This window comes from Saimiri boliviensis, chromosome 8, assembly GCF_048565385.1.
Source record: "Saimiri boliviensis isolate mSaiBol1 chromosome 8, mSaiBol1.pri, whole genome shotgun sequence".
In the NCBI taxonomy this organism is placed as follows: domain Eukaryota; kingdom Metazoa; phylum Chordata; class Mammalia; order Primates; family Cebidae; genus Saimiri; species Saimiri boliviensis.
In genome coordinates this window covers 123,131,634-123,158,714 of record NC_133456.1, presented here as the reverse complement: position 1 = coordinate 123,158,714, position 27,081 = coordinate 123,131,634, and the positions used below count along the sequence as shown (strand labels likewise).

At 37.1% G+C, this 27,081-nt stretch overlaps 1 protein-coding gene across 26 annotated transcripts in view; it reads left to right on the top strand.

Moving 5' to 3' along the window:
* ZNF438 (zinc finger protein 438) overlaps positions 1-27,081 on the top strand; it is a 171,125-nt gene that overhangs the window by 82,231 nt on the left and 61,813 nt on the right. For 15 of the 26 annotated variants that reach the window (XR_012519031.1, XM_074405212.1, XM_074405220.1 and 12 more), the window contains one exon: positions 25,661-25,743. The exons of 1 other annotated variant lie outside the window; for it this stretch is intronic. The gene's annotated coding sequence lies outside the window, so the exon portion shown is untranslated. Of the gene's footprint in view, positions 1-257; positions 12,213-14,597; positions 19,175-24,253; positions 24,342-25,660; positions 25,744-27,081 lie in introns of all 26 variants that reach the window. 10 more of the 26 variants (XM_074405199.1, XM_074405201.1, XM_074405206.1 and 7 more) reach the window with 10 other exon arrangements.

Here is a 27,081-nt window from a genome sequence, read left to right as displayed (position 1 = left end):
TGTGACATGATCAGATTGGTGTTTGCCAAGATAAATGATTTGTCAGCTACATGTGAATAAAAAAGAAATAAGAAACAGCTTGAATTAGAGCAGTGGTAGTGGTGAAAAAGAGGAGTCACCTTTTTAAGTGTAGTTAGATGTGTGGGAGCTGGTGATGTCAGTCTTGACCTCAGCATGATCTGTTTTATAAACTGATTATACAACTTCATCCTCATTAATTTGATCTCTTTTCTCATTCGGCCTGGCAACTTAAATAGTAATTTCAGCCAGTTTGCATTTAATGGAAGGAGACCATTGTCTACTCATGTACCCGTCTAACTCATAATGGTAAGTGAAGTTATGTGTATGAGGAATATGACCTTTAACGTAATCATTATAAAGCATTTAATAACTTCCCACATATGCAATAACACAAACCCAGTCCTGCGTGATTGTGCCAAGAGCCAGAATCACAAGTATAAAGTAGTTATTAGCACACAGTTCCTTAGCATTAAGTTCAAATGTGAAGAAATGTTCTAAGTCGTGTTATGGATTTTAATATTTTTAGCATTAAATTTGATAATTGCATAATTTTCTGATGTTAGACCCAAGCATGCCTCTTGACTACAACACCTGTTCTTTCTCTGAGTTTATGCTTCTCCAGCAAGGAGTGCAGTCCCTCACCCCCCATTTGGATCCATCTGCTGGTGTCAGTCAATGAGCACCCCTACCCTAGCCTCATCCAAAGGGATAACTGGGCCAGCAGAGAGGAGTTTTAAAGGAGTCAGAATTTCTCTTGTGGCACGGATGCACAAAGGATCTTGGTGGCTCTTTTGCTTCTGCCCTATGGGGGACATGATAGCTGCTAAGGTACACACACTGAGGAGTCCCAAGGCTCACCACAGGTCGGAACCATTTCAAATCTCTTTGATGTGTTTAAAAATTTTTTATGTTTGGAGGCAATGAACCACATTAATTAGCAGAGAATAAGTTCATAAAGTTTTGATGTGACCTGCCTCCTTTTAAAAAAGGCTCAACATCATAAAATTTTATAAAACAATGCCTTTCTTGGCAATTCTTTAATAGTACACATGTGACAATAGTTTCTACCATGGTCTTTGCCCATGACAATGAATTTATTGTTGTTTTATCAATATCTCCACATCCTATGAGTTACATTTCTAAAAGCTACTTAAGTTTCTGCTAATCACCCAAACATTTAACCAGAGAGTGAATGGTTTGCTTAGAGGGAAGAGAAAGGAGGTAACATTTCTCAAGTGCCCACTCTGTGCCATGTTCTTTACATGTGTTTTCCACTTTAACTCCATTTTACAAATGAGCAAATTGGACTTTATAGAGGTTTAAAAAAACTTACCCGAAGTCAAAAGTTGAGTCAGCAAAGGAAATTGGATTTGATTACAGATCTGGCTGTCTGACTGTCTAATCATCCTGGTCTTACAAATCTTCATGGTGCTTATTTGTGGGGTAACATCAGTAAACTTAGAATTAGGAGGTCTGAGTACAGGCTTCACCTCTTCTATAGTTTGGATGTTTGTCCCCTCTGATATGGTTTGGCTCTGTCCCCACCCAAATGTCACCTTGAATTGTAATCCTCATAATTTCCACGTGTCTAAGAAGAGACCTAGTGGGAGGTGATTGGATCATAGGGTCAGTTCCCTCATGCTGTTCTCATGATAGTGAGTGTGAATTCTCACCAGATCTGAGGGTTTTATAAGGGGCTTTCCCCCTCCTTGCTTTTCATGCTTTCTCTTGCTTGCTGCCATGTAAGACGTGCCTGCTTCCTTTTGCCATGGTTGTAAGTTTCCTGAGGCCTCTCCAGGCATGTGGAACTGTGAATCAATTAAACCTTTTTTCTTTATAAATTACCCAGTCTCTGGTATTTCTTTATAGCAGTGTGAGAACAGACTAATACACTCCCCAAATCTCATGTTAAAAGTTGATTCCCGTGTTTGAGGTGAGACCTAAGGGGAGGTGTTTGGGTCATGGGGGTGGGTCCCTCATGAATGTCTTGGTGCCCTCCTTGCTTTGTTAGTTTCCACAAAAGCTGATTGTTAAAAAGAGCCTGGTACTTCCCGTCCTCTTGCTTCTCCTCTTGCTATGTGATCTCTGCACAAGTGGCTCTCCTTTGCCCCCAGCTGTTAGTGGAAACAGCCTGAGGCCCTCACCAGAAGCCAAGCAGATGCTGGAACTATATGTTTCCTGTACAGCCTGCAGAACCATGAGCCAAAGAAACCTTTTTTTCTTTATAAATCACCCATCCTGACCTATTTATAGCAACACTAAATAGACTGAGACAACCTCTGTCACTAACAACCTTGAACAAGTTAACACCACCGAGCTTCAGTTTCCTCATCTGTAATATGGAGATAAAACCTGCTTTACTAACCATTTGGGGTTGCTGTGAGAATAATCATCTAGGGAGTTTCCAAATGATTTCATAGGTGTAAAAACCAATAGAAATTTCAGAGATGTTTAATTGAAGCAAAACACAGCAGCAACAACAACAATAAAGATTCAGTGAGATGAGTTGGACATATTTTATGGTATTTTACTTCCTAGCATTGCTCTATGAACTTACTAAAAATAATGTTGGTCAGATTTGTAAGTTCCAAACACTGTGGTGTTCCAAGCTGCCTCACTGTGCATTTAATACGTCAGTGTAGTAGAGAGTGTCCTAGCAATGTATCAAGTACCTGTATAGCAAATAGGTCTGAACTCTGGTAGATACCAAAGAAATGTTTGTAGCCAATGAGACTACTAACTAGCGATATGGCTTATTGAACTAGCGTTGGTATTAACATTCACACAAAGTTTCAGAACAAACCTGAGGAATAAAGACATTTTGTAAAACTGTTTTTACAAAACTGCTTTTCAAAAATGTTTGCAAGTTTCTGGACAACTTTTTTAGGTTACAATATGGTGAATACTGAAAGACAGTTATGAACTATTAATATCAACTTACAAATCCTTCAAGTATATACATACAGGTATGTATACACACACACATACACATACACACACACACACACACACACACACACACACACACACACACACAAAGTAAGAAGTTTGGAGAACTCAATGAAATTGTAAGGACAGTGCTATGAATGAAGTGACAGCCTGAGAAATATTAAGTCGTATCCTAGCCTTACACAAAACCTTTACCCAATTAAAGCTCTAAGTCTTTTTTACGTGGGACACCAACTGATGAGAGAGGAGCAGCATCAGACTTCAGATACGTGTATACAGGTCAAGGAGAGCGCACCCATTTGGTCTTGATTCCTGAATGTGTGCAACTCTGCTGCATCTGCCAACTCATTACCTCCCAAAGAGGGTTCCCTAGTCCTCAGATGCTGATTTCAGCATGGTTCCCAGTCCCTGCACTGTGCCTGCTTTCTACATCTGGTAGATGGATAGCTGCAGTTGGGACCAGGTCAAGTGAAGTGCAAGGGGCAGTACACACAGAAAGCAAAGAAAACATACAACAGAGATTGTAAAAATCAGGACCTCTTGACAAGTTTGGTTCATAAATGTGTTTTGTCTAGCCTACATAATGTTTATTATTTTTAATTATTATTATTTTTAGAGACAAGGTCTCACTCTGTCACCCAGGCTGAAGTACAGCGCTCTTAACATAACTCACTGTAGCCTTAAACTGCTAGGCTGAAGTGATCCTCCCGCCTCAGCCTCCTGAGTTACTGGAATGTGAAGTGCAAGCCACGATGCCTGGCTGTTTTGTTTTTAAAACATAAGTTGCTTGTTAACAAGTATTATTTTAACTAGTAACTGATATAATTTGTTGTTAACTAATTTAATGCAGAAATCCAAATTTCTGCATTCTCTTGGAAACTGAAAGACCCAGCAACTTTGATCCTGCTCTTGCATGTGGCAGTAACCAGCTAGAGCTAAGTAGAAGCTGCCTCTATTAGATAGGAGGCTGGGCTTTTAGATTATAGGTTGTAACCGATAACAACCCTGGCTGTTGTTTTTCTTTAAACAGTATCTAGAGGAAAGTTTAAATGTTACTCATGCCACCATCTGTATTAAAATTGAAAATAGCAAGTTGATTGGATAACATACTTCAGTATAAATGAGAGATGGTATTAATTTTCTAGGACTGACTGCGTAAGCAAGTACTACAAACCAGGTGGCTTTAAAGAACAGAAATTTATTCTCTGACGGTTCTAAAGGCTAGAAATCTAAAGTCAAGATGTTGGCAGGACCATGTTCCTCAGAGGCTCATGGGGAGGATTCTGCTTTGCCTCTTCTGGCTTCTGGTAGCCCCAGGCATTTCTTGCCTTGTGGTAGCATTAAGCCAGTCTGTCTCCATCTTTTTATGGCTGTCTGCCCTCTGTGTCTGCTACATCCAAATTTTCCTCTTCTTCTAAGGATACCAGTCACACAGGTACTGGGGGTTAGGACTTCAGCGTATCATTTTGGGAACATAATTCAACTCATAACCGATGGCATACTTCTCTGTCGAGTGCAGAGTAATGGTTAAGGACAAGGTTCCTTGAGGCAGAGTGCCTGTGTTCAAATTCGTGACTTACTTGCTATGTGATGTTGGATGAGCTGATCACCCAGTGCCTCAGTGCTGTTGTCTATACAATGGGATAGCGGCACAGTCCTGTAAGGTGGTTATAGAACTGCAGTAAGGACAAAATAATTTAACATATGTAAAGCACTTAGTACATTACCTGGCACATGCTATGTCCTCAATAAACTGAACTATTCTCATTGTTATTAGCTCGTATTTATGGACTGAACTATTCTCATTGTTATTAGCTCTTATTTATGTATAATTTAAATGTATACAAGGAGTATCAGTGCCAAAAACTATTATTTAAGATAGCATTATGAAACAAACCATAGGAAAACCAGGGATAGTTAGGTAGAAATATTGCATGAATAAATAGAGAGAGACTAGAATTTTTTAAATAAGGTTTTCTTTTTAATGCATGCAACTGTAATACTTTAAAAATGTCAGCCTGTTCACTCTTTTAGATTACCTGCCTGGCCCCTATACGCACTTGAAGCTAACTGAAGACCCAAAGAACTTCAAACCCAGAAGCTTAGATATTGCCTGTTGGGTTGTTGAGCACAATGGTTTGCAGATAGCAATGAAGGAAGTTACTCCAGGGAGAGTGTCCAAGGAACACTGATTTCTAAGCCTTCCTACTTATCTTCTTGGGAGCACGTTGTTACCCTCTACCTTCTCCTTATAAATCTTCAGGTTAAAATTATCCTGGTCCCCAGTCTCTGGGTCAGAGATTGAGACTGACTAATTCTTTGAATTTAAATTATATGTTTCCTCCCAAGGGAACAAATATTTTAAGATATTTCGTTTTTCCACAAAGTCTTTACATAAAATAATTATACAACTTGATCTTTACTAAAAATCTGAGAGCTCTGATAGAGAAAGTTCAAAGAATTTTCAAGAATGTTTGAAGTACCTGGCTGAAACAAAAAACCCAGTAGCCACTAACCTACTGTTAGGTTAGTGGCTATTAGGTTTTTAGTACTATAGAATATACATGCACTTCATTATAAAAGATACTGCTACTTTGAAGAAGTTAATATTCAACTAAAGTCAAAGTATTTTACCTAAATGGTGAAAGGGACACATACGCGACCGTTATTTCTGATTTGTGATTTTATTTGAATAAAAGAAGTTAGGGTATTTAATTTGGGGGAAAGAAGTGTTGTTTCTGTTGTTTGAGTTTTAGTAATTGGAACATTTGAATTCAATGATATGTTCATTAGGACTGCTTCAGTTGCAAATGAAAGAAAGCCAGCTGAAACCAGTTTATGAAAATAAAGGAAACTTAATTGTTTCTGTAACTATGGTTTCCAGAGGTGCATCTGGCTTCAGCCGTGGTTTCAACCAGGAACTCAAATGATCTCATTTGGACTCCCTTTTCTCTGCCAGTTTATTTGTCATTCTTCAGACAGGCATGGTCAGTAAGATGACCACTAACAGCTCAAGACTGTTGTTCGTCCAGTTTACCGATCTCAGCAGAAAGAGAACCTGTCACACCAAATGTCTAGCTACGTGCCTTAGAGAAAATGTAGCTTGACTCTCTTTGACCCCATGTATGGATCCTTGTGTCACTGAGCCCTGGGAATGGGGTATACCGGTGGGCCAGCCTTGGTATGTTTTCTTAGTGCCCCAGTGGAGGGGCATAGCCCAGTGACTGCAAGCCCCATGCAGGGCTCATGGAGGTAGAAGAGGCTTTCTCCAAAGGAATTAGAAGCGAAATGGGAATGTGTGCTTATCAGTCCAAAACTGTCATGACTTCACACCGTTAAACATGGTACATGAAATCATAGATTGTAGTTTCTGGCTTTAAGATGTTAAGTAAAGAACCATCTGCATTTTTTTTTTTTTTAGACGGAGTCTCACGCCAGGCTAGGGTGCAGTGTTGCCATCTTGGCTCACTGTAACCTCCGCCTCCTGGGTTCAAGTGATTACCCTACCTCAGCCTCTCGAGTAACTTGGACTATAGGTGCTCACCACCACACCTGGCTAATTTTTTTCTTTTTTTTGGTATTTTAGTAGAGACGGAGTTTCACCATGTTGGCCAGGATGGTCTCGATCTCCTGACCTTGTGATCCACCTTCCTTGGCCTCCCAAAGTGCTGGGATTACAGGTGTGAGCCACTGTGCCCGGCCACCATTTGCTTTCTTCTGTTAAAATTTTAGCATTAAACAAAGGAAATAGAAACAAAAATTCCAACTCTTTTTGTCAGAGGTAGGTCTCATCTGTTACCTTAAACCATAAAATCTGAAGCAGGAAGCATATGATACCATGACTTAGTACAGAAGGTAAAAACCAAAGCACTTGCAGAGGAGATGACATTGATATCAGGAAGTTCAAGAGGAGGTGAGAAATGGTGCTAAAAACAGATGATCAGCTGAGAGTCTGTCCAAGGACTAGCTGAACTCCCAGGACTTCACCTCATCTTAGCTGGACAGCAATGTTCCCCAACTCCACAAGATAAGGGGTTCGTTCTCTCAAAAAATTGAAACTACAGAGAATCAGGGGACTCGGGGTCAATGAGGGCTAGCTAGAGTTAACTGATCTGATCTTAGAGCTGCAGGAAAAACAAATGTCATATACAAAGTGTTTTGAATAAGAACAAATAAGACTTAAATATCGGTACTCAAATGGAAACATCAAAATGTGATAGCAGGGTTTGCAGAATGTTTGCCTGTGTGTGTGTGTGTCCTATTCTCTTTGAATGTTTGGCTCTTATATTTATAAACAAGTGTATTGGATCTTTATAAATAATAAAGTTTCAATGTAGAATATTACCTTTTGTCTTCTCCTTCATCAGTGAAGAAGACAGAATCTTGAATGTCATTTTCTCCTAAAAGTTAGAGGAGGTATCAAAAGTTGAAATTTAGCAGACATAGTTTTCAAATGTTAATTATTAGCAAAAAATATTATTTTTAGGATTCAGTGACTGTTATTGACTATGTAACTAATCAAATATGTCATTATGGTATTTTTAGGTTAAAAGCCTCTCCAAATTCATTTTGGTTTTTCAAATGTTTTAAATTCTAGTGTGTAAATATTATAATCATTTCAAAGTATTGAAGTTTTAGAGTGAGTGGAGGTCCCTTCCTTCTCTTTGGATTAGTTTCTAAAACTTAATGAAATGGAAAGCAAGTGCCTTTTCCCACTGAAAAAAAAAAAAGGTTACATTTTATTCTTTATTGTACTGAGACCCAAATAAAATAGAAAAATCAGAAATAAGAGTGCCAGAACTTTTTCTTGCCAATATAGCTTCTTAGCATTGTGCTGAGTTGCTTCTGCTATAAAAACTGGACCAACTAGTCGATTGTGGATATTTTATAGAGAATTTCTGTACTTTTTTGGCTCAGCAGGGTCAAGAATTTTAAATTAGAATTAAAGAACTGGAAAGCATCCTCTTATTCATTTCACAGATGAAAGAACTGAAGTCCTGAGAAGTCATGGTTTCTCCAGGATCACATAGTTAATAGTGAAGGTTGGATGAAATAAGAGCCTCCTGGCCATCAGTTCAGTGATCTTTGTAAAAGATGGTTTATTTTCACCATCACTTTATGTGCAATGTCTGTAATTTATTGCATTAGGCCAGTCAGCACATTATAAGTTTGCATTTAATCTGCTAAAACTGAGGGAACGGTTTTAGAGTGCAAAGTAATGGTTAAGGGCAGGGTTCTTCAATGTTAAGATTAGGAATACTGACAGTGACAAAAATCATGGATGGCAGGAAGCATGTTGAAGAATCTTTAGCTAGTGTGGGAAATGTTCTTTCATTAGCCTCGGATCCTGCTGTCTGGGAGGAACTTCTTTGTTTATTGTTCTCAGGACCTGATTCTGCCTTCTGCAAGGTCTTCCTTGCCCATTTTCCTCTAAGGTCACATATATGTGGACATTGGCGAACATGCCCTTTGTGGAGACTGTAGTCTTTGTTTCCTTCTTTCTGTTCTTTCAATTCAGGGAGCTTGAGCATTGTTTAAGGGGTCAAACAGTCAAAGGCTTATAGGTATCACTTGTGAGGGTTTTGGCAATGCCATTCCTCCAAAACCGAGATGGCTTTTGACCTCTTGTAGTTAATATCATGTGCTAGCATTAGAGTGACTGTGTGGTCCAGGCTCGCAAGGGCAGTCTTAACTTACACCTCTTGTCTTGGCATGTTAAGTAATAATGCTTTCTTCCACTCTGAAAACTACCCCAGTTTCGACAACGTATGTTATGGTCATTCTAGCCAAGTACACCAAAAATTCTCAAGCCTAAATTATTTTGTTTCCTTATTTTTATTGTCTTCTCTTTCAACTTACTGGTGGCTCTTGTATGGCCACCAAAAATGGGTTTTGTGGAAAGTTAACTTAACTTGATTTGCAACAAGGCCGAGTCCCTCTGCCTGAGAAAACATAATGGACCAGTTTTGCTCAGTCTTTTTCAGTCTTCTTTTTTACCATGTGAGATCCAGAACCATCAGCTCTTCTGACCCTGGGAGCCCCCCAAATTTCTGAATTTTCTGTTTCCTTTCATTTCTACTCTCAAATCTGTCAGTGCTTGCCTGTGCACATTTCTTTCTTTTAATCTTTGATAAGTGCAACAAGTAGTACTTCGTTATTCTAATACTGTTTTTCATCTCTTTTCTCCATGGGTCTGGTAGACACCTGTTCTGCTTTTGAAGTTCTATCAGGCATTTTAAAAAATTGAGATATAACTTACATAGAGTAAACTCACGGCTCTTAATTGTTGAGTTCAGCAAGTTTCGACAGTTATGTACATCCATGTAACTACTACCCAAAATGTGATATCAGACATTTCCATTGCCCAAGACGGGTGTTCATTTCCAGTTAATTTCTTACTTTAAACCTCTGGAGGCAACCACATTTTCACTTCAATCACCAAGGATTAGTTTTGGCAAGCAATATTTTTAGTAAGTATTTTATGACTATATGACATAAGTACCTTTCTGTCGTTTTCTCAGTTTCTTCATCTCCTGCTGTTTGGCTGCTAAGCAGTCACCATATATTTTAGTTTCTTTAAAGTCAGCACCCCCCTCAAAAATACCATGTTTTTATATTAGGGAAAGCCAGCTATTATAATAAATGCATTCCAAATTGTATAATAGCATAAATCCAATTAAAGTGCATTTATTGCTAATGAAGCAGTGCATTGAAGGCATTCTTGATCATTTGGTGACCTTCCATAAAGTGGGCTTTGGAGTCCGCTGGCAGCTGGGGAAAGAGAGCATGAATATACCTTACCTGCTTCTGAGGAACCTTAACCTGAAAGTTGGCATTTAGTCATTCTCACTGACATTCTTTTGGGGAGAACTACTCACAAGGCCATATCTGCTACAAGGTTGGAAAGGCTTGGAAAGGGTGAACTTTGACTGGACAACCACTTCCCAATGACAGCTCCCAGACTGTGAAGGGGGTGGCAACGTTTGGATAGGTTAATGTGATACGTTCTGTTTTGTTTTAATAGCATAGTACCGTATGTTATCTCTTGTGTCTTTGTGTTACTTCTTTGTCTTTGTATTATACATTCTTTTATACTTTCTGGATAAACATTTTCAGTATTTGAAACTTTAAAAAATAATATTGTTATCTCTGTGGTGGAAACATTCAAAGCAAAAACAACTAATCTTCCCCAGATTATTCTGTGAAATTAAAATTAGTTCTGGGCATCAACAGATGTAATCTCACTCTTAAAAGATAAAGCTGCAGGTATCATCATTTCTGTTCAATATTGTATCAGAGATCCTAGAGATCCTAGCCAACAGAGTAAGTCAGGCTCAGGGGTGAGGGGTGGGAGACAATGACAAGAAAAGATGTAGGAATGGAAAGGGAGAAAAACACTGTCATTATTGGCGAGTGACTTAACTTTCTATATAGAAAGCTCCTAGAACTTGGCAGCTAAATTCTTAAAATTAGAGTTTAGCAAAGTTTTTAAATGTAAAGTCAATATAGGAAAGCCAGTTGCGTTTCTATAGATCAGCAACAACAACAAAACAGAAAATTTAAAAACAACTTTATTTTGAAATAATTAACATTCTACATAGCTGTTAGTTAACAAAATTAACATTTGCATACTAATATTAACTAAACTACAGCCTTTATTTTGATATTAACAGTTTTCCTACTGATATTCTTTTTTCATTTCAGGATCTAACCCAGGATACCATATTGCATTCAATAGCCCCATCTCTTAAGTCTATTCCAATTTAAGGCAGTTTCTTGATCTTTTCTTTCAGGGATTTGATACTTTTGAAGTTTAGTGGTCAGGTCTTTTGTAGAAAGAATATCAGTTTGAGTTTGGTGTTTTATCATTATTATATCACAAGTAATCTCATATATCAGGCAGTAAATGAAATCAATATTGAAACCCACCCAGTTGTCCCATAGATAGTTTCTTGGGTAAACATAAATTGACCCTTCTGGTCCTAAAGCTGGAAATTAGATTTCTTTTATCTGAGTTCCTTTCTCAGGAAATGACCTTCAGGCCTCTAAAAATAAGTATCAAAGAACTGAAACTCACCAGATCACCACATCCAAACAATGAAACGTGGGACCCCCCTCCCCCAATTCATCATGATTGCTTCCTTGCCCCTCCAGAGTTCCTGTTTTCTCACACATTGTTACATTTCTTCCCTGGTATGTAAATCCCTAATGTAGTTGGTCAGGGAGATGATTTTGATACTAAGCTACCATCTGCTTGGCTGCAGCACATGGTTAAAGCCTTCTTCCTTGGCAACACTCGTTGTCTCAGTCATTGGCTTTCTGTGCAGCGGAGCAGCAGGATCTAGACCAAATTTCTGGTGTTTCAGTAACAAAACGACTTATTACTGGTCATGTTAACCTTGATCACTTGGTTAAGATGGTATCTACAAGACCTTTCCATAGTGAAGTTACTATAGAAATGTAATTTTTAAAAGATATAATTTACATAGCAATGTACTAATATCTTTTGAAGAACTCTAACAAGTATTGTCTAAGTCCTTCACTGGAAAGTTATATACTTTTATTGAAAGACATTAATGGATTAGAATATTTAATGTGGCAAAGATGTTAATTCTCTCTCATTGCACATAGAATCAAATCCCTAACAGATTTTGAGATTGTATGATTACTATTAATATTATTATTTGGATGATACTTGACATTATAATTCTGAACTTAAATGGAAGAGCAGTCATCCCATAATCACATATTATTCCTATAGAAAGTGTTTTTCCTCCTGTCAAGGAAGTACTTTTTGCTGCCTTTATATAATGACAATATAAAACCATAGTAGTTAAGCCAGTGTATGGTATAAGGATATACAGATTGGCAGATAAAAAGAACAGAAAATTTACAAACAGATCCACCTATAGTAGGAAGCTTGATTTATGACAAAACAGGTGTGTGTTGAAGATCACTGGGGGAAAAAGGTGCATACAGCTTTCAGTATATGGTGCTGAGGCAATAGAGTGTCCATATAAAAAACGATGGAAAGTGGATTCTTATCATACACAAAATGGGAAAAATTAAAATGTTAGTAATTATAGTTATAAAATCAAAAATTATGCATTTAGAAGCAGAACTCGGGAAAGAAATTGAAGAAGAAAATGAAATCGTGAAATGAAAACAACATTGGAAGGAGTACAAGAGAGTAAGATGATACAGCAAAAACAGTGAGGTTATGGAAATTTGGCAAGAGAGAGGTGAGCAAAGTCAAATACACATTTAAAACAGTGACATAACACCTGAGCTTAAAAATGTCGGTGTTTACAATATGATGGAAACACTGCATCACTTGCTAACTTTGCTCATTCTGCTTAGTTATATGCCAGAAATCATAATGTGATCTACAAATTATTTAATGATGTTTCTACTGACAACTCAGTTACACCATCATTTGTAGAAAGCAAAGGACTAGAAATCACTTAACTTGGAGGAGAATTTGCTATCACTTTCTCAGTTTGGGGAAATTTATCAAAAAGTCTTAACTAAGACTTATCAAATGACCATTACACTTACTACTCTTTTACTTGGGGACACCCTGTTTAACTCAACATACTTAGAAAGGGTTGTTTAAAATATTATTAATTCCAGTGTATACTTGGCAACATACAATTTTTAGACAATAGTTTTTCTCTTTTCTTTTTCTTTTTTTTAAAGGAAGTTTCACTCTTGTTGCCCAGGCTGCAGTGCAGTGGTGCAATCTCAGCTCACTGCAACCTCTGCCTCTTAGGTTCAAGCAGTTCTCCTGCCTCAGCCTCCCAAGTAGCTGGGATTGCAGGCGTCTGCCACCATGCCTGGCTAATTTTTTGTAGTTTTACTAGAGACATGGTTTCACTATGTTGGCCAGGCTGGTCTCTAACTCCTGACCTCAGGTGATCTGCCCACCTTGGCCTCCCAAAGTGCTGGGATTATAGGCGTGAGCCACCGCACCCGGCAGCAATGGTTTTTCTTAATTTATTCCTCAAATATATTTTTATCAAAACATTGCAGCTATAAGTGTAGATTACTCACTTTAGGGAAAATGGTTGCCATTTAATCTAATTGACAAAGCCGGTATTTATTTTCAAACTTAATCTTTGAAATCGGACATCCTTCTGTCAGTAAAAGTCCCACTTGATTTTCATCTCAAATAAATATGTTAATATATGCCTCCATGACAACTATGGCTTGAATTCTAATTCTAATATAGATTAAGTAGATAAGGCACAGAGCCTTATCATGTGTTGCCTGGATACAGTAAGATGCTGCTGCCTTCAGTGTTTCTTTGCTTTGCACTCACTAAAGTCTCCAGAGAGATACTTCTTTAACACTAATAAGAGTATGGAAGAGGTAATCCATATAAGTAAAGTGTCCTCACAGTATATCGTAGAACTGCTTCATTCTACAGTACACTCGATTTACCGTATAATAATATGGGCCAATAGTCCATTTCTTTTTTTTTTTTTTTTTTTTTTTTTTGAGACGGAGTTTCGCTCTTTTTACCCAGGCTGGAGTGCAATGGCGCGATCTCGGCTCACCGCAACCTCCGCCTCCCGGGTTCAGGCAATTCTCCTGCCTCAGCCTCCTGAGTAGCTGGGATTACAGGCATGCACCACCACGCCCAGCTAATTTTTTTGTATTTTTGGTAGAGACAGGGTTTCACCATGTTGACCAGGATGGTCTCGATCTCTCGACCTCGTGATCCACCCGCCTCGGCCTCCCAAAGTGCTGGGATTACAGGCGTGAGCCACCGCGCCCGGCAATAGTCCATTTCTTAATAAGGTCTGTATGAGACATGGAAAGAACAAGGCCTTACTGTAGTGCTTTGATTAAAGGAGGTTTCATAGATAGCCTTGTTGTAATTTTTCCCATTTTTGGAACCCTGGAGGTTTTTATACCCAGGAGGTATACATTTCTTTTGGGAAGTCAGAAGAGAGGCCACTTGATGCCTTAGCTGCCTGTACACTCTCAGAAAGATTGGTATTAGCAAAAATGAAAGTTGAGGACTTGGAAACAGATTGCCCTAAAGCTATCCCTACATATCTCTTACAAAGCATTAGAGCAGCCTCAGATGTTCCTCAATTTCAAGACCATGGGTACATACGGAAAGGCAGAGTAGAGCCATAATACGCATAATCGTAGACCCAACAAAAAGTCCCAACTTAATGAAAGAAAACCAGTGTTTAGAGCATAAACTTTTCTGAAATAAATGACAACTTGAATCTAAACGTTGAAAGGACATACTGCGTGCCTGGGTCTAGAAAAGTTGCTGGACCTCAGAGATAAAATTTGGTGGCGGGGGAGCAAGAAAAATAGGTCAAGATATTTATAAAGAAAAATTATGTTGGCCTCAGATTTCATTCTGAGAAAATAGGCCATACTTAAGAAAAGAATAGGTAACTTATGGATTTGTTATATCTGTCCAAATAGTCCTTCAACTATAAGTCATAGGCAACTAGCTTTAAATTGAGAAGAATGTACAGATGATTTCTTTGCGCCTTTATTAAGGCAGCACTGGAGGACAGACCTTTTTTACCCAACATTGAAAGGTAAAGATGTACTTGAAGCTGCTAATCAACCACATAAATACACTTGTTTGCCTACAGGTTCAACTTCTTTAGCACGAAGATGAAGCAATAAGTTATCATGATCCCCATCTCCAAAGGTTAGTTCATGGATGAAGTTTAGAATCTTGAGCATGGAGTTTGCTTGATATCATGAATGCTGTTACCAAAAATCTCCCCAGGAAACATTGTTTGTTTCTTCCTAGGTAAAACAAATCAAATCTGTAAAAGATCTTATATACTTGAGTTAGAAAAACACTGAATATATTTGTGTTGGGGACAAAAGTGAAATATAACACTCCTGCCGCTTTGGAACAAAACTACATAGTTTGTGAACTGTAGTAAAATATATTAAATATTCCTTTTTGAGAAGCCATTTGCAAAAGAATATTATGGTTTTTTCCAGTGGTAAAGAAAAAGCCAAGTATCTTAACCAAGTTTTTGCTGGCTATACTCTGCTATTTCTGTTCTTGACCTCCATGGTTGACAGCAGCAGATGAGAAAAATGAAGTCTGTAATAAGTTTACCTGTAAGAGAGCTGCAGCAGTGCTCTTTATTACTGATCCTGCAGCCAGGCTGCAGGATACCCAGGTCATGAATTGGGTTCTTTGGTTTGATTGCCCAGAGGATGCCGACTCATATTCCCAGGGCAGATCGATCTGCCAGGTAAAATGAGGATGGTGAAGTTGTATTAATTTTATTTCCCTCAGAAGAAAAAAAGGACAGCATAGCTACTTCTCAAGAAGAGAATACCTATGAAAGAAGGAAAAATCAATCCAGAAAAACTTAGGGACATCTAGAAAATACTGGAGTCCCTTTTAGCCGAAGATGAAACCATTAAAAGGACAACCTCCAAAGGTGTTTCATTTCCTGTGTACATTAGTGTTTCTGATAATTATTTGATTTGAACAAGTTGTCTCTACCTCAATATGCTTTGTCTCTTTTTTCTTGTTATGACACTTTGGATAAGGTCTCTGCAGAAAATATAAAAACAACTGACCAAAGAGTTGTTATGAGAATGCAGCTCTTATCTCTTACCATTGACTACATTGGAAGAACTTAGAGCCTATTTCAATAACAATATGCTGTTCATCCTTTAGTCAGATCAGAAGAGACCAGAAGCAGGAGGGGGAAGAGTACACGCTGGCCAATGGTATTAGTTGTGAAGAGGGAGAGGAGGAGAAGAGAGGCAGATGAGGCAGAAAATGGAAGAAAAAAGTAGTGAAAACAGAGGAGCCTCAAACTCAGTCTGCTTCTAATACTGATAAGGCAAAGAAAACCGAGGAAATTTCTATAAAGTTCATGAACACAGATGAGGAGGCTGAAGGTGGCCTAGATGCTGATTTCTTTAAGGAGAGATAGTGCCGTATGCTTGAGTTGGTTGGACCTTGAAGAGAGTACATTGTAAAATAAAAAATTGTTGTCTGGGTGTGGTGGCTCATGCCTGTAATCCCAGCACTTTGGGAGGCTGAGGCCAGCGGATCCTGAGGTCAGGAGTTTGAGACCAGCCTGGCCAACATAGTGAAACCCCTTCTCTACTAAAAATACAAAAATTAGCTGGGCACAGTGGCGTGTGACTTCAGTCCCAATTATTCAGAAGGCTGAGATAGGAGAATAGCTTGAATGCAGGAGACGGAGGTTGTGGTGAGCCAAGATCACACCACTACACTCCAGCCTGGTGACAGAGCAAGACTCTGTTAAAAAAAAAAAAAAAAAAAAGAAAAGAAAAAGAAAAAGAAATTTTTACTGACGAAGGGAAGTAGGTTCAGCATGGCCACCAAAGCAGAAATTCATCTTAAAGGATCCTGAGGAAGAGTATTATAGTGGTATAAACCTTGAAAAAGCAAAAGAAAGGCTTCAGGAAGTAGAAAAATATGACAAAGAAGAGTAGAGCAAAAAAGGCAAAGCATACGGAGAAAAGATTTGAAAAGGAGAAGGAAAATGAGAAGCCAGCAAGGCCAGAGATGAAGGGAATGTCTTTGGGGATCTCTGTGGTAATAACTGGAAATTTGATTAATTCACTCTCAGATCCTTGTATGTACAGTGGTCTGAAGAATGAGATAGTGAAGGTACAGAAAATAAAATTAGTAGCTCCAGGAAAAAGCATAGCAGGAAGAAAAGGAGCCATAGTAAACTGGAAGATGTGAAACTACTATTATAACAAGTTACAAAGGAAAGAAGACCAAGTGGGGATCCTTAGCATCTCAGGATACAGTTCTGTCTTTAGCAGAAGACATAGAGCTGAAATTTTATCTAAGGGCTTAAACTATATCTGCTCAAAGTCAAAGCTAATTACTTCCTGCTCTTCTCTCCTTGAATCCTGTAGTCATGACTGTGTGGGCCAGATGTCAAAAAAGCTTTGGCCTTGGACTAGTTAGATAGCAAAAGTCCTATACCTAAAAGATCAGTGCAACTGCAGCCTGAAGTAGTGAATAGTATGTCTGGCACCCTTCTTCCCCATCAGAGAATCTACTTAAAATGTGAGTGGATTATAAAAATTTGCCACCCCCATTTCCAGCGTGTATATTGTTAGACTTTATCCATTCCTTTATTTTACTGCCAACTTACAGAGTCTCTGTTCATTTGTAGAAATTCTTGTCTTGTTTACCATACAGAATGTAGTATATACTATTTAATATTAAATAAACTTTCTCATGATTTTGATTCATTTAATGTTTCCAAGGAGTGAAAATGTGATGGAGGCACCCTGAGAAATAAGTATTTTTGAATTGAGATGATCATTAATAGAACCTATTTCCCATTTCTAATAAAATTAGAACATTTAGAAATAAATTCAATAAAAGACATGGAAAATCTCTAAGAACAACAAAACAATACTGAGAAAAATTAAATATCTAGATAAATGAAGAGAGATGCCATACTCATGGATTGGAAGACTCAATTAAATGACATTTCTCTCAAAATTGATCTGTAGATTTGGCATAATCCCTAGCATAATCCCACGGGCCTTTTTGTAAAATTAGCAAGCTGTTTCTAAAAGTTACATGGAAATGTAAAAGACTGAGACTATCTGACAAATCTTAAAAACATAGTTGGAAGAGTCGACTGCAACTGTAAAATTGCAATAACCAAGATAGCATAATGCTGCTGTAAGGATCAACTAATAGATTAATACAAAATACAATTGAACAGAGGCCATAGACCCACTTATATAGTTACTTGACTTCAAACAAAGATTCAAAGTAACCGAATTGGGAAAGGAAAGTTTTCATTTTATATAAATTTTGCCTCAAAAAGGAAAAAAGCTTTAAAAAAATCACAAGGAAGTACTTTTTTACCATTAGATTGGCAAAGATGTTGGAGCATCCTGAACTTTCTTGCCCTGCCAGTGGTTGTACACTTTGAATCAACCATGTAATACATTTACATTAACTAATAAGTTGTGCATGTATCAACCAAGCAACTCCACTCTGAGGCATTAAAAACTTTTGTTAATCTGCATAGAGAAATACATAATGTGTTCCAGAAAACTGGTAACAACTCAGATATCCATCAATAAGAGAAGGCACAAATCGTGCTACATTCAACCATATCATCATGGATAAGTCTCACGAACAGAATAAAACCAAGTACCATAAGAATACTTCCAATATGATCCCAACCAATATAACTCCATCCAAAATCATATAAAATTAAGAAAGATATTGATTAGGGATACATATGGTAACACCACAAAGGAAAGCAAAAAAAAAAAAAAAATGCTGGGGAGAAGGCATGGGGAAAAGGATTGGAATTGGAATGGGAAAGACCATAAAGAGGACTTCAAAGTTATAAGTAATGTGTTCTCTAAACTGGCCAGTGAGAAAAGTAGTGTTCACTTTATTATTTTTCTTTATAACTTGCACATATGTTGAAAATACTATTTGGTATGCAGTATTTCTTGAGAAATTAGAGGTACACTTAAATAATCTTTAAGGATTGTTCATTAGCAGTAATATGATACGCAAAATACAAGAAGTAGACTTTCCGGTATCACTAATTCATTCATTCAAAGGTTTATCAAATGCCTATACACAGCCTGATATGGATGTGACATTAGTGGCCTTATTTAGAGGCCACAGTTTTGGTGGCTGCATCTTAAAAGTGAATTAGAAAAACTACTGAAATCTAAATTTATTACAATTTATATTGGTATACTCTAAATCTTCTGAGACTGTTTCTCAGAAGTGATGCCATTATTGCTTCAAGAAGGGAAAGAAAATAATGAATTTTCACTTAGATGATAGGTAAGTGAAACCATCAGAAAAGACAGAAGTAATTTTTTTGGCCTTTGGAATTAATCTCCTTCAATAGAATTCTTTTAAAATAGGATGGACCGGATAACCAAGAGGGCCCAGCTTTGACCTCCCTCCCCTAATGCTGGTGCAGGTGACTTCTCAAAGCACACTTTTATGAGTTGAACTGATTATTGACCCATCATTGAATTTACCTTAAAACCAGGTCATGGAGAATGTCTCCCATAATATGTTTTCTTGCAACTTCACTATAGCAGTTCTCAGGATGCTGTGGCTGATATCTCGATCTTAACTGTTCTGTTGAATCCTAAACATTTTCAAGATATTTATAGATTTTTCATCTCTACATTTCCTGCAAAATCTGTGAGTATTTTTTATTAAATTAACTTGCCAAGAAAATGAAGTTTGGACACTGTGGCTGCAATGTAGTCCTACATTTGTAGCTTAAATTTTAAGGGCTTACCCCAACCCTTTACTCTTTATAAGTATTCAGACATTCCTTTGGATAACAGATAATAAGTTCATAGTGCTAGATATCCAGCAAGATGACAGTCTGGTTGCTTATATGAAGTACTTAAATACACACAATTGCAATTCCAAAGCCTTATTGCTTCATTTATCACAGAAGTGCCAGAGTTCTGCAATATTTTGTAAGAAAAGCTACTCGACTTGCATGAATTCTCATAGGAATGACCATGAATATTATGCCAATTTAATCCTAAGTATTGAAGTTAAGGTTCTAAATGACATTTAATAGTATGATTTATTTTCTGTCTTAAACTTTATAGGGCACAAAGCAAGATCCTATCCTTTCATATTGCTTTTTATTTTTAAAGAGTCTGACGATAAAAATCTAAGCTTAAAAACTGTCAAATGATTTATGATATTTCATTTATTTTTCAAAGGATCGGGGTGTCACCGGTAAGCCTATTAGAATTGTAGGTTTAAAGTTCCTTGATTTTAAAAAAGACCAGCTGCATAAACAAGTTTTGAGCTTTGTAATTTAATTCTATGTGATTTTTTAAATACTTCAAAGTACCAAAGGAGGCAGTTTTTCTTAGGTCATAAATAGTTGTTTATGTCATTATGTTATGATCTCAAATGTTCAAGGACATTTTAAGATCTACTTTTTAAAAATAGTGATTTTTTTTTTTTTTAAATTGTGTTTGTTACAACCTCAAGTCATTTCTTTCTGTCTACCTAAATCTCTCTTTCTTCATGGGCTGAGAGCAACAAAGGTAGAACATGAAGAAACTGAAGGAAGCCTACTTTTAAAGAATTCGAATTCCTTAGTCAAGTGTATATAATCCAACATCTTTGAGAATGTTGTGAAAGCACTTTAAAGCTGTTTTTTAATGACACTTTTAAGTTTGGGATAATTGTAAATTTGCATGTAGTTACAAGAGATAATACACATTCCATGCACCACTTACAGTCCTCCCAGTGGTAACACCCAGGATATTAACACACTGATGCAAACTAAATCTTGTTCAGATTTTTCTAGTTTTTCTAGAACTCATTTGCGTGTGTATTTATTTAGTTCCATTTAATTTTACCACATGTGTAGCTTCTCATATCTACTGCAGTTAAGATGAACATTTCCATCACAAAGATTCCTCATGGTGGCCTTTTATAATCACACTCATCTACCTTCCCACTTTCCTACCCCTGTCCCTAATGCCTGGCAACCACTAATCTGTTCTCTAGTTCCACAGTTTTTCATTTTAATAATGTTATTTAAACGGATCCTTAGATTTAACTTTTTTGATTTAGCTTTTTTTAATTTAACTTTTTAATTCTTTTGAGATTATCTCTTCAGATTAATTTTATTTCCTTGAGATTGATAGAATGTGTTCTTTTTGATTATTAAGTGGTATTCCATTAAAATCTATTGTGATTTTTAGTTTTTACACACACGTAAAATGTGAAGCAGTAGTGCAAAATATCAGTTTAAAAGGTGTTTAAGACATTGTTGAAATTTATTAATTAAAATCACTTTTTTGGGTCATTTTAGTCATTTGGATTGGATTTGTCTATGGCTTAATATGCTAAGACTGGATGAATCGTTACCTGTGTTCTGAACATATAGTTCCAATGGGAACATTTTCTTCCCTAACTCATTTTAATAAAAACTGCAAGATTGGAGACACACAGGAAGTCCTTGTTCTGATTCCAGCAGATTTGCTGTTTAGTTTTTTCTTTGCTTTTACAGCCTGTTATTACCCACCTCTCTTCGTATAGCCTAGTGTTACCTAAGTAATTCTTATTCCCTGTATGCCTGTGTTTGCTTTTTCAACTAAATGATTAAGTGTCTTAACTTCTGGCTGACTAAAATACTTCTTTTCTCCTTCCTCCCTAAGTTCGCTTACCCTTTCTCTGCCCTGAAAGAAAGGTATAAGATGATGAGTACCCAAAATAAAAGTATTTGGCTTCATCTGGGAGGCCAGAGAAGGCTTCTCTAAGGAGGATACATTTAAGCAGAAATCTGATGAATAAGAGTCAACTAGAAGAGGAGAAAGAAATAGCATTTCAAATAGAGGAAAGAAAGGGCATAGGCAAAGACCCTGTGGTGGGAAGGAGCAAAGCCAGCAGGAGGAACTGGAATCAAGCCAAGCGGAGAATGGGCTGAGAGAAACAAGGGAATATATGGTATGAAATCAGACCGGAGAGGGAGGCAGGGTTCAGACCTTATAGAGCTTTTTAGACTATGTTTAATAAAGATCAATTGCTTATTCTAAGACCAAGGAGAAACCAATAGAAGGTTTTAAGCCTGAAGTTGACTTGACCAGATTTGCAATCGGTAAAGATCTTTCTGACTGCAGCGTAGATGGTGCTTTGGGGTAAGGGGTGGAAGTGTGTTGACTGGTCACAGTCCACTTTAGTGGCGTGCACTGCAGAGGATGGAGCTTGGGGTAAAGGGATAGCAGTGCAGTTATGGAAAAAAGGTTTAATCCTTAAATCTCAACAGATACGTTGTATTAGAAGTGGGAGAGGAAAGAGAACTGTATCAAAAAGAACTGCTAGATTTCTGATTACAGCATTTAGACAGCAAGGGAATTCCAGAAGCAGATCACATTTTGGGAACATTATGCATTTCATTCTAGAGGTAGAGCATTTCAGATGGCTTTGAGACACACAAGAGGAAACATCAAATAGTCATAATGATAATAGCTAATATTTTTGAGCATTTAAAGTTATTACAGCAGTTTTAAAGCTGCGGACATGGAAACACAGAAATGTTAAGAGACTTGTCCAATGTCAGACAGTTAGTGGAAGAAGAGGGATTTGAATCTAGGTAGTTCACCTCCAGAGCCCATGTACCTTACCGCTCTGTATGCCGCCTGTGTAGACAGATACGGACCTACAGATAAGTAGAACGTGGAGCTCATAGAAGGGGTCTGAACTGGAGATTAAAAGTACGGAACAAAAAAGTTCACTTTTATTTATGTATCTGTGAAATGGATGAGATATCCTAGGGAGGGAATATAAAGTGAGATATGATGTTACCTTGAGGCTTTTCAGCATTCAGTGGCCAAGGATAGCAAGACAGGCGGAGAGACCAGGGGCTTCTGCTTGATATAAAGTAAGAGAAAAGGGGGATGTTAAGAAAGAGATAATGAACAGTGGGGTTGATTTTATTGCTGACATGTCCGGTAAGATGAGGACTGAATGGCATCTGTGGGTGACTTTGACAGAAGGGTCTTGGAGGAGTGGTGTAGTGGGGCTCAAGCACATATGGGGGTAACAGGAGATGAGGACATGAAGTTAGAATGTTGAGGTAACTCTGTAGAGAAATTTATTTGAAGCAGAAAGTGTCTAGATAGGCCTGTGAGCCACCAAATGGTTTTGTTTTGCTGGAAAAGACTGGAGTTTGTTTAACAATCGGTGCAAAAGATCTACATAAGAAGAGGTTGAATATATAAGCAAGAGAAGGAATAGTATTTTCATGTTGTTGGGAAGAATGAAATTAGGCATAGACAGAGGGTCTGGCATTTGGAAGGAGGAGGGGCACCACTCTGTTGTGTCAGGTCCAGAGTAGGAAGGACCGGAGCCACTTTGGTGGGTTGTATGTGATACCGGGAAGGCGGCTTTCCATTGGAAAACTTCTGTTTCCTTTGGAAAATGGAGGTGAAACGATCTAGAGAGAGCATGAAGACTAGAATAGTACTGAAGGCTTGAGGAGTTGAGAGTAGGTTTAGTGTCAGGCATCAAAGAGGCTGGCTCCAAAAATAATCTGGGCAGTGAGTTTCCTAGTTGACCACAAACACCCTTTTCTGAGCAGTTGCAGAATTTGAGGAGATGAGAATGTGTAGGACACAAGAGAAAGACAAGCTGCTCTAAGTGCAGTTTCTGTATCGTGTGTCCATTTCTCCTGGGAGAAAGGTCAGTATTAAAGCTGAGAAGGAGACGGGAGGTACGAGATGTTCTGTGGAAATTTTTAAACACCTGTTTTTAAAGCAAACATTTATAGTAATTTAAATTGTTTTATTGAAAGAGTCTCTGACAAATCACATGTTATCTTACGTTTTACTTATTTTAGAAAACAGTTTATTCACCAGCAAGGCTCTGCAACTAGCTTTTTAAGGACAGGGTCCCTATCTCACCAAGCAAGCTGCTGAGTCTGTGTCCCACGGGTGTTCACTAAATAAATGGTGAGAAAAGCACTAGATACTGCAACTCTGCGGGTACTGCGGGTACATTTTATTTGGCCAAGGGATTTTTTTACTTTATATTTTTTTGTAAACTTACTAAGTAGGTCTGCATTTGAAATTATAATGATCTCCATTTTCTTTTTAACGTGCCAACAGAGTGATTTTTTTCCCTTACCCAATTAAAAGTTTTATTTATTTAATGTAACTGAGAAGGGTGAATCATGAATGAAACATTATATGTATTTTTCCTATTTTTTAAGTCATGAAAATATGTTTGCTTGAACTACCATATTCTTAAGGTTTTGATACATTTTATAGTGACTCTTCTGGATGTTTTTATTCCAGAAAATACGAAATTTTAGTTTTGACTTTTTGTAAAAAAGATACATTTAATATGATAGCTTTAATTTTAACTATTAATTTAGATTGGCTTAGGAACAACAGAATGCTTACACAAAAATTCTAAAAAACATACTAAGAAATATTTTATTTTTACCATAGGTAAAAGGATGATAAATTTCTCTAAATATAGGTGGCTTTTTTTTTTTTGGCCAATATACAAATAAAGATTCGTCTAAAGCAGTGGTTCTCCAAAGAGCGTGGTATATCAGTACTACGTATAAAGTTGCTTTCTGCCCCTTTGCAAGATTATGTCTCCGTTCTTCATGCTACCAAGCCCCTGCTCAGACTCTCTTCATATCGACTAGATTGTTTTCTGCTCCAGTCAGGTTTTGAAGTGTTCGCATTTTTTCTACTCTGTCTTTGCCTGCTTGTCCATCTGTGGCTGTAGGAAGCTTATCCTGCGAGTGGAGGAAAAGATGTTGTGTGATTGCCACATTCTTCTGGACACAGGCTGGAGGACTGGAGGAAGGAGGAATGTAAGCATCTGCTGAAACATAGTACTCTTCTGTTTCTGAGCACCTGTGTGTTACTGCCGTCATCAACCCCAGTGTTCTCCATCTTTCTCAGGGTACCTTGCTTCCGCAATCTATGATCACTTTAAATATGGTCTTTTCTCTCCCCTGTACCTATAGTCTCGGGTGAATCTTCTTCCCCACTCCCACACAAAGTAATTGTACTCTAACACCCTAGGAAAACCCGAAGTCTTTCTGCAGCCAACCTTTCCTGGACAAGGGCAGAGAGCTTCAGGAACTTTCTTTTCAAGAAGTGCCCAGTTGAACCTAGAGAACCTCAGTCCTCAGGAACTAATGTGAAAGAAGATCTAGCTAGACAAACTGTGGAAAGAATACATTCGCCTGCCATGACCTTTACGTTAGTTGTGAGGATAGTTCAGAAGTCTCTTTGCTTTACTATATGTACCCTACTTGTGTTGATGTTGTGATACGGTCATCAAAATTGGAAGAAGGCATAGCATACCAGCTTGAAAGAATATTTTTACATTCAGGGGTTGCCATATGACTGGGTAAGCCATAGCTGCTTCTAAAACACCTTTGCCGTACTCAGCTTTTTCTAATTTAATTAGATCATATAGTTAGTGTCATTAATTTGGGATAGGAGCACCTTTCTGTCATTACTACTGTCCCTCACAAATTTAAAAATGATTCACCATGCAATATTAAAAAGTAAAATGCTTTTATTACTTTCATCAAGAGCCAATATGATACAAAGTTAGCTGTTTAGGATGAAGATGAAAAAGAGTGAGTAGGAAAAGAAAATTAAAAAGTTATTTCCTGAGATTTATTATTTCTGGCACTAATTTTGGATATTGGGTTCTATATTTTAGATGGTAAAATCTCCAATGAGAACCAGTTCTGTGTTTTATTCAATTAGAAAGTTTTAATGTATTTGGAGAGTCTTGTAATTTTCCTATTGTCCAAGTAAAAAGAGCCATGATTCCACAGTAGAAGCTTATGGAGAATATGTGTGAAGGTGCTGAGTGCTGATTATAATAACAGAAACAAAAGTAAAGCATTTCTTTGGTTTTGTGACTTCATATAATTCAATAGTTAGTATTTAAGTCATAGTCATGTATATATGTTTTTAAAAATCTTAGTACTTGACTAAATTGGCAAACTTTCATATTATACAGTACAATAAGGCAAATACCTTTGTGAATTTTGCATAAAATCCTAATTTTTTTTTTTTCAAAAAATGTAGATGTGGCCTTAATGATATGCTATTAATACTGTTTTGTAGTTTTCTCTTAAAAGTTTAAAATTCTAGTTTTCTTTTTTAGGTGTGTTGAAGAGAGTATGCACATCTTATCTTCTGAACATTTTGATGGAATTAACCACAAACTTTGTGCAAGAATAGAAAAAGGTATTTTGTTAAATAATTTTTGCATATTGATGTAGTTGTCTTAATTTCTAGATTTGCCTTATAATGACTATCTTAAATCAACTGTAGTGGATACGAATTCACAGAGTTTATTTTGTAAGAGAAGTTTCTTAATCATAAAATTCATTTCTTCTGTGCCAAGTCATAATATTTCTTTCAGAAAGTGCTTGCACAGACTAAATTTCAGTAGTTTGAAATAACATCATTTATTTTCACTGTGCACTTGTATATATTTTTATTTGCAGAGTACATGGTAGTCATGTATTCAAAACATGCCCATGAAATTAATCAGGAAAGATAAGACAGCTGCTTTCATTTCCTACTTTGCTCTCCTTGGAGTTCTTCAGAATAGCTGTGTGTAAGAGCAGATCCAAAGTGAGCATCTTACTGTGCATGCCTCTTACCATTAGGATGATATTAAAAGGCATGCTGAGCCCTTGAAATGGCAAGCAAGCCCCCACTTGAAAATGCCCGAATAGCTTGGGCTCCATTCCCAGATCCACCACTATAAGCCATGTAGACCTAATGGACATCTGTAGAATACTCCACTTACAGAACACAACACACATTTACGTGCATATGGAACACTCTTCAGGATAGATCATTAGGACATAAAATTAGCCTCAATACACGTAAAAAGGATATTTCAGTCCTTTTTCTATCGTTTCAGATGAAAACAGTATGTTCTTAACCACCATAGAATACAATTAGAACTAAGTAACAAAGGGAAATTTGGGAAATGAACAAATATGTGGAAATTAAAGATATACTCCTAATTTGGGAAATGCACAAATATGTGGAAATTAAATAAGACACTTCTAAATAATCAGACTCAAAGAAGAAATCACAAGGAAAATTAGAAAATAACTTGAGATAAACTAAAATACTACATACCAAAATTTATGGACTGTAACTTAAAAAAGCAGTGTTTAGAGAGAAATTTATACCTATAAATGCTTATTTAAAAAACAACAAAAAAGAAAGATCTCAATCTCAAATTGATAACAACTTCTCATCTTAAGAACTAGAAAAAGAAAAGCAAACTAACCTAAACAAGCAGAAGAAAGTAATACAGATGAAAGTGCAAATAAATGAAATAAAGAATAAAAAACAATAGAGAAAATCAATAAAAGCAAAAGTTGGTTCTTTGAAAGATTAGCAAAATTGATGACCCTTTAGCTAGACTAACCAGAAAAAAAGAACAATCAACCACTAAAATTAGCAATGAATGAGGGGTTATCACTACTGACTCTATAGAAATATAAAAAAGGTTTTAAAGGAATACTCAGCATAATTAGATGAAAGGGATAAATTCCAAAA